Consider the following 8,517-nt stretch of genomic DNA (forward strand, 5'->3'; position numbering starts at 1 on the left):
GCAATAAAGAGCGAGAATTGTATACCTGTGATTGCTGACTCAGCAATCACATAATGATGCATTATGAATCCCCAATATGTGACTGTGGCAGTGCTAACCAATTTCCTGTTTGCCCAACAAAACATTTAAAGGTCAACTATGGCTTGTGTGAGAAGCTGGGGATACAAAGGAGCCTGTGCTCCCCCTACCATCCCCAAACAAATGGGCTTGTGGAGAAAATGAACGGGACAATACAAAGGTTTGCATTATGAAATTATTCTGTAGCTCTTAGAATAAATGGAAATCAGTAATGATGCGTTCTCAAAATGGGTTTCACTGTCATACATTAGAACCCAAATCTTAACCTGCTTCCTCATGCCTGTTCTTGAATTCTGCAATTTAAGGTCCCTGAACAAACTGGTGGCTGAGCACCCCAAAAAGTGGGACGGATTCCTACAGTCGACAATGTTTGGTCTCCGGACCAAAAAACAGCTGACCACCAAACACAGCCCCTATTTTCTGATGTTTGGGAGGGAGGCGAGGTATCCCTCAGAGGTACCAAAGGACTACAAAGTAAGATGCTGTAATGTTTTCAACATGAAAGACTTTCAGATCAACCGATCAACCTCCAGTTATTCCATCAATGTCCCCACTTTATTTTTTTTGGCAGGTTACAGAAGACAAAGTCACCAGGCTATTGCTCAAGGAGGAAGTTTGCGAGGGCCTCAAGGAGCAAAAGTCTGTGTTCGAGGAAGTGAAGGACAACATCAAAAAAAGTCAGGAGAAAGTCCGCAAGAGGAAAGAGGAGACAGGCCAAGAAGACAATTTCCAGGTGGGAGATCTTGTTCTGTGCAAGAACATAAGACAAGAGCAGAGAAAAGGGGGGAAGATGGAGGCTGACATGCTGGGACCCCTTAAGATCATATCTATTGATGGCAAGAGTGCTGCCCTGGTGTCTCAGAAGGGGAAAAAGACAATCCAGATGAACATTGATCACCTAAAACACTACATCACGCCAGAGGAGAGGATCCCTGCCAAATTGAGAAAGATGTTGGATCCCTCTCCTCTGGCTGGTCCATCACAAACAGTTGCACCACATACACAACACATACAGACTCCACAAACATGCACCTCACTACACCCAACACCTTCGACCTCTTCCCAGTCCCTGGAGCCCTGTGACGATGCAGAGACCTGTGAGTAGACTGACACAAATTACACCTCAAATGATGCATTTCACAAATGACTGACATTGATATGTTTACAGTGATCAGGAACATATGGGCTGGGAGAAGACGGAGCACTCTGTGGTCAAGGATTGGGCCATACAAAATATATTCAGAGAATATAATGGATTTGGCCCCAGGGACGGAGTTGGAGAGTGAGGTACACTTTTTCTAAAATACTACTTATTTTTAGGATTGTTAGGGAAAAACTGGATCACAAGTTACTCTTGCACTTATAGATTGTGAATGCCTATTTGATGGCAGTGGGGAAGAAAGTGGGCGCGCTAGTCTTGGACTCATACTTGATGACATCAGTCTGGCAGGGATCTGACAAAGGTCTAAGAAAGGTGGGTAGAATTTCAACCTTTTCAAACCTTTCCCCTTCAGGTGTGTGTGTGTGTGTGTGTTAATTTCTATTTTTTGTTTTTAGTTGGACCTAATGAAATATGATGTGGCGGCTGGAGCGGTGTGTCACAAAGGACACTGGACACTGATTGTAAGTAATTTCAACATATCCAGACAACCATGAGACTGTCGGGTAAAGGGGAGTATTGGCTTTAATGTTTGATTTCATATTTTAAGATCATGTATCTGAAGGAGAGGAGGGCCTTGTTCCTGGACCCATTTGGAGCCACCCAAGAACAGATAAATCAGTGCAAGGACGTAACAAGGTGAGCGAAATAACAGCTTTAATGTTTGCATTAGACAAAAGCATGTTTTTGTGCAATTTGGGGAACAACACGGGGCACACTGACGTTAAGATGAACTTGTCCTTTTGACGTGCCTGATGAATTGCTCTTGAATTGAAAAGGCTCTAACATGGATTGGTGAGGGGTTTGGCAAACAGTGATTCTGTGTTCCTTATGTGCAGAGCACTGGTCCGCAAACGGTGTCCAGCAGTGGGGAAATGGGCATGCTCCACAATGAGCCATCCACAGCAGCAGGACACAACATCATGTGGTGTGTTTGTGTGCAAGGTAACTAACTGATAATCTCTGTCAATCTGGCACTGTGACATGATAATTATACTTATCACAGACTCATGATCTCATAGCTTGCAGAACAAATCCTGCTGGGGAGGGATGTCCAGTTCCCTGTGCACCAGGAGGGGGTAGCCAGGTTGAGGCTGGACATGGCACTATCTTTGTTAAAAGACTCAGGTATACTATACAAGATAAACAAAATATATCTATGATCAAAATGTCTGCAGACTTTGTTGCATGCCTGTATTTTGCCTGTACAGATGACCTATCCCAGCTGTGTCGGGCCTGTGGAGAGGACAGCTCAGGGGCTGACATTGATGACTGGGTGAGAATACTAATTTGATTTCAGACCAACTTTGGTCTGGAAGACTGGGAAGAACCTTGGATGGATTACATCAATATCACTGGGTGATGTCACATTTACACAGAAATTTCCTTTTAAGGTATATTTTCACTCTCCTAATCTGCATGTTTTTACACTTTTGGAGGACACGGGAGCACCTGCAGGAAACTCACTGAATATAGGAGAACATGCTGACTCCAAAGACCCACAGCTAGGATTTGGACTCAGAATCTGACACACATTGGCATACAGGTTTAAGGAATAATATGGTATTCTCCAATGTTTACTTTTTTCTTTTCCTTTTCAGATTGAGTGCACCTCATGCGAACTCTGGTATCACATGTCCTGTGTTGGACGTCCCTCCACAGAGGGAGACTATGTATGCGCTGGATGTTAAATAAAATATGTATTTTACTGATCATTATTGTTGTCCTTCCTTATAACTTGCCACATTGTTGGGTGAGCCCAGTTGCTATTATAGCAAGACACAAAGCTTGCATTTTGACTTATTTTTCTTTAAACCAGAGCTGCCGTTTTGCCTATTCTGTTGTGTTGAACTATTTGATTTTGGTGGGTTTGAATGATGCAAGTACAGCTACAATTATGCTCTGAAGCTATCTTGCATTAGGTTACACTGTATGTCAATCGGTAAGCCACAATACACGCTAGTTTGCCAATACCTGGAATGATAGTACGAACACCACAAGCATTGTTAGAAGCGTTAAGGTTTTATTGTTGTACAGTGTTTCTTAGTGATGTCGCAACAAGATGGACACACGTCTCGTCATCTCCTCTTGCCTTGGTGACATGCATGACAGGTTGTAACGATCAAAGCTCCAGCGGTCGAATCCTGCACGAGTTTTCTTTTTGTAATCCATGAGACCAGACCATGATTTTCGTAATGATGACCAAAGTGAATGTTAACGCAGACTATTCTGTTTAAAAGACGTAGTAATGTGATTGTATTTCCTGGTTGGTCGACAATGGGTCCTAACAAGCCACGCCCACGACACATCTGTCTCACGCACGCGGATCTCACCAGATAATTCAAACACCAGTTAAACTGTCACACCGGAGGTGAGTCTGTTCCATCGGGTAGTAGCTCAACAAGTGAATGTCCAAGAAAGAAACTTAGGTCCAGGACGGGCCTGCCAGTAGCTTGTGCTGGACCTGTGCTTCCTGCCTTATGCATAATTTGTAAGAAAACGGACAAGTACATCACTGTGGCAGGCAAACGCCAGAAGGACCATCTGTCACAGGCAGAAACGTTGTCAGCAGGTAGGTAAAAAAACAAAAACAAATCACACACACACACACAATTACATCATTTATTTAATATTTATTGTACAGTCAGAGTCAGATAAGCATTGTTTTGTATACAGCTACAAGTACATATACATCTATAACATACAGTATAATAGAGCAGGGAGACTCGAAGGAGTCGCCACTATTGAAACAAAATGACCAGTGTGTTGTAAAGAGTCCTGGGGCCGTATCCACAAAGCCTCCTAGCACTAAGAGTTGGTCCTAGTGGTGAAATTCTAAGAAAACTCTGAGAGTGATGACGTTTTCTAAGAATTTCCCCTTAAAAGTAAGACTAAATCCTAGTAGAGATAAAAGCTATTCATATTCGGGTGCGCGCGGCTTCCGTGTCCGTAACGTAACGTAACGGCCGTAACGGCCGAAATACATGGGACACGGACGGCGCGACACGTCTGCCGCGGAGTGCCCGCAACAGAGCGCGTCCATAATAATCAACTGAAGCTGCTACACGGACCACGGAAGCCGCGCGCACCCGCGCGGGCATCGCGCGGCTCTTCTCTAATTTTGCGCGTCTGGTCTATTTTTTCCCCTCTACGCGCGGCTACGCGGCCCTCAAACAGGTAAAAACTCCATAGAACTGTGTAAAAAACGAGTACAATCTGTTTAAAAATGATTAAAATAAATACCTCATTGTACCAGAGGCAATGTGACGCAGCAGACCAACCTTGTGGGTGTTTTTACATTGCACATTAAAATAAATCAATCAAATCAATGTGTTTCCATGATCCTGTAGTTAAAACGATCTAGTTAATTAATTCAATACCAGTTAATATAGCCTACACTTCCAAACTCTGCATAACCAACTGCATTATCGCTTGGCAAAACTCAATATGCACACAGTGAAGCCGATCATCTATGTGGAAAAACACTGGCAATGTAGCCAACAAGAGGTATGCAAATTTGTTGGGAGTGGGAGGTTCTCGGCCACGATTGTCAGGTGGGGGTAGGGTCACAGAGACACACACGGGGACACAGGGAGATCAACATGGACGAGGTGAAGTTGATCCTTGAAGTTGAAAAACACCTGGAGTTGTTTAATCTTTAAATACAAAAACAAACAATAAAAAAGCAATACTAGCAAGCATAACACTGTAATTACTAATTCCAAATCTGTGTTAACTGCTTTCTGAAAGGAATAATCCTCATCCCATCCAGCAACATTAATGAGCAATACCTCTGTAACAAAACCACCACTGTAACTATTCCCTTTGCATTGCATCTCTGCCTATATCATCTTGTCCTGCCAAGAGACACTTCCTTCTGCAGAGTTGAAGTACTTGGTGAACTGTTCACGCGCATCAAAAGCTTCACGGGAACCTCTGTTTCCTCCCATGTATCTGACACGTTGCAGCCGCATCCCTCCTTCTTGTGATTGAGCTGCGTAGCTCTGGTTGTCTGTTGGGTTTGACAGGTAGTTATGCAGTATGCATGATGTAATCACAACTGCATCAACATGGGATGGTGACATATTGATCCTGGTATACAGCACCCTCCACCGTGCAGCAAGAATGCCAAAAGCACACTCCACAACCATCCTTGCCCTTGACAAACGATAGTTGAAGATGCGTTTTTGCTTGGATAGGTTCTGTCCTGGGTATGGCCTCATGAGATATTTTTTTAGAGGGAAGGCAGCATCCCCCACCATCACATACGGAACCTCACCTTGTTGACCCGATTCAGGTAGTGGTTCATTTGGTGGCACATTCAATGTTTTGGCCTCCATCCCTCTCCCCAGACTCGACGCTGCATATGCTCCACCATCACTTGTTCCGTCCAAAATCCCCTACCTGAATTGTTAAGAAGCGGTAGTCTGCATCTACAAGCGCCAGTAGCACAATGGAAAATGTTTTTTTGTAATTAAAGTACATGCTGCCTGAGCGCCTTGGTGCTTGTATGGTGACCTGCTTGCCGTCCAGAGCCCCGATGCAGTGCGGGAAGTTCCACTTTTCCCCAGAACGGCTTGCTATGGTTCCCCACGCCTCCTCTGTTGGCTTGGGGATGTACATCTGTAGCATGAGTTGGTTGATTGCTTCACATGTCATGTAAACAGAGTCTGCCACAGTTTTGTGTCCAAGACGGTAGCTATAGGCCAGGCTGGCAAAAGACTCCCCAGTGGCAAGGAACCTACAGAAAAGAAGACAAAAAGGTTAATGAATGTGACATGCATTATTTTTTATATTTATTAAAAATATATTAACTTTGTTTCTTTTTGCAGTTGATGATTGCAAACGTTGCTGGAAGAATTTAAGAGATGCTTTTGTCCGCAACAAGAACAAAAAGACTCCGAGTGGATCTGCAGGAGGCACAATCAGGGAATGGAAATATTTCCAAATAATGTGTTTCCTTTTACCCCATGTACAGCCCAGAAGGTTTGTCTACATTCCACAAAAAATGAAATATATTTATATATTATATATTTATATGTATTTAGTCTATGCTGTTTACATATTTTCCACTTCAACCAATACAAGAGATGTTTTTGTTTTCACAATGCAAATATGCAGTAAATAACTCGGTCTACTTTTTTTTTTTCTTTTTTTTTTTCTGTAGTTCAAGAAGCAGTTTGGACTCTCCAAGTGTTGCTGATGAGCCCAGTGCACTTTTGACCGAGAGTCATCCGGGACAGTCAGAGGTGGATGACCCAGGGGAGGGGCCTTCACATGTTGCCATGGTAACTGCAATCCCCCCACATCTGCAGCAGCATTTGCCAGCTTCTAGAGCTGGAAGTCCCACCGTTGTTGCACAACATTCAAGGTCTTCAACTCCACTTCCTGCGGAAACAGGTCTTGTGACAACACCTAGAGCTCCACCACGCACAGGAGCAGAAACGAGGAGGAGAGCTGCAATGGCAGTGGAGGACAGGCTGCTTGCTCTTGTCCAGGACCCTCCAGCACCACCACATGTGCCAAGAGAAGAAGATGAGATGTACTATTTTGTCTTAAGCCTTGTGCCCTCCCTGAACAAAATTAGTGCTAGAGGTAGGATGCGGGCAAAACATGCACTCCTTGATACAGTGGAAAAGATTCTGGATTGGGAAGAGCGACAGTCACAAGGCCAAAGCCGACCGACATATCCACAACCTCCTTTTGGCCATCAGGGACAGTCTTCATATCCTGGGCAACATGGTCAACCACCATTTCATCCTCAGGAAGGCTTTCAGCCTATACATCAGGCCCCAACTATGTATAGTCAAACTGGACCAAGGCCCATGAGAGTACCAAGCACAAGCAGCGAGGAGCACTGGGGGGAACATGATGAAGCGTCACGTTCTACAATTAGCTCTCAGTTCATGGAGCTGTAGCATGGTCTACTTGAAAGGTTGTGATATACATTATATAGTTAAAGTGTGTGTGAGTTTATACATGTAGCTATATTGTTGTAGTTGTTCTTATTGAGATTACTAAATATCTATGCCCACCTCCAAAGTTGTTACATTATTTATATTGTGTTGTTAACTATACGTAGTTGTGGTTGCTGGAAATTATAATTGTGTGGAATACTCTTGATAACTGTGTAATGTGTGATTTATTAATAAATGTGTAATTCAGCTTTTCATTACAATTGATTATGTCTCTTGCTTCATACCTCTGTACTTACAAAGTGGTAAGAGGGGCACTCCACTACAGGTTTTGAGTTGGGATGGAGGGGTGGGGGAGAGGGTGGTTACACAATGCAGAAACAAAGCCAGCATTTTTTTCAACTGCCTTGTATGAACCCACAAAACTTAACTACATTTCAAGTTTGATTTTTGCAAAGTGTACTGTATGAGGCAGGGTATGAGATGACATCAATACATTCAAGACAGTATAAAATACATATATATATATATACTGTATATAAACGTTTTGTTACCTCAGTGTTACAGCAAGCCTTTGTTTTGGTTCGATGGAAGCTCTGAAGTTTGTGTTTTGCCTTGTAAGCTCTGTTCCAATGATAGACAGAAGATGATCCATTTGTTGTGGAGTCATCCTGAAGTAGCTGCAGTGTCGGTCAATGTCTAAAGCCAGCTCTGCAACCAGGTTATGGAAGGCCCCCTGCTGTCTTCTTTGCTGATTCAGCGGATGTACCCAAAATCTTCTCCTTCTCTGTAACCTCCGGAGTAATAAAAAGAGAGCAACCGCCTTCCTTCTATTTATAGCAGGAGCTAGTGAACAAAAACAGTGAAAATAACATAAGTAATCTGTAAAGTACTCTGTCTTTTGCAACTTCAAACTTGGCAACGCTCGGTCAACTTGTTTACATAACGTTAATAGGCAATATGGATAGGATCACGCACAGCTGAAAGCACATATGAAAATAAATTAACAGTACACATGTAGACAGGTCATATTTTTGTAATATTTTAAGTGGAAAATGCTTTAACTTACCCATTTTCCGAAGTATCCTACTTGATATCTCCTCAGAAAATCACGGCTGGCACGCAACCACACGCTACAAAGACGGGGTGCATTCCATTTGGTAACGATTTCTCCTCGTCTCCTCGCCTCGCGTCTCTTCCTCGACTCCTCGGTCAAAGGTCACGGAGGAAACGAGGAGAAGATGCGAGGAGGCGAGTGAACCTGGCTTGTCAATTGGAACATCTTCACACACCATATTGAACTGACGTGTGAAGCGTTGCGTTGAGGCTCCTCTCACACAGGATGACAGCTGTCGAAATTATTCT

The 8,517-nt window shown here is 43.4% G+C and overlaps 1 long non-coding RNA gene across 1 annotated transcript; it reads left to right on the forward strand.

The window, feature by feature from the left end:
- Nucleotides 1-1,787: 1,787 nt before the first annotated feature.
- Nucleotides 1,788-2,348, forward strand: LOC139643800 (uncharacterized). Its single transcript, XR_011695104.1, has 3 exons — nt 1,788-1,876; nt 2,077-2,165; nt 2,260-2,348. It is a non-coding gene; the product is annotated as an uncharacterized lncRNA (long non-coding RNA).
- Nucleotides 2,349-8,517: the final 6,169 nt, after the last annotated feature.

This window comes from Centroberyx affinis, unplaced genomic scaffold (assembly GCF_046629955.1).
Source record: "Centroberyx affinis isolate AG114_WGS23_722 - 3 ecotype Tasmania unplaced genomic scaffold, CSIRO-AGI_Caff_v1 ptg000655l_1, whole genome shotgun sequence".
In the NCBI taxonomy this organism is placed as follows: domain Eukaryota; kingdom Metazoa; phylum Chordata; class Actinopteri; order Beryciformes; family Berycidae; genus Centroberyx; species Centroberyx affinis.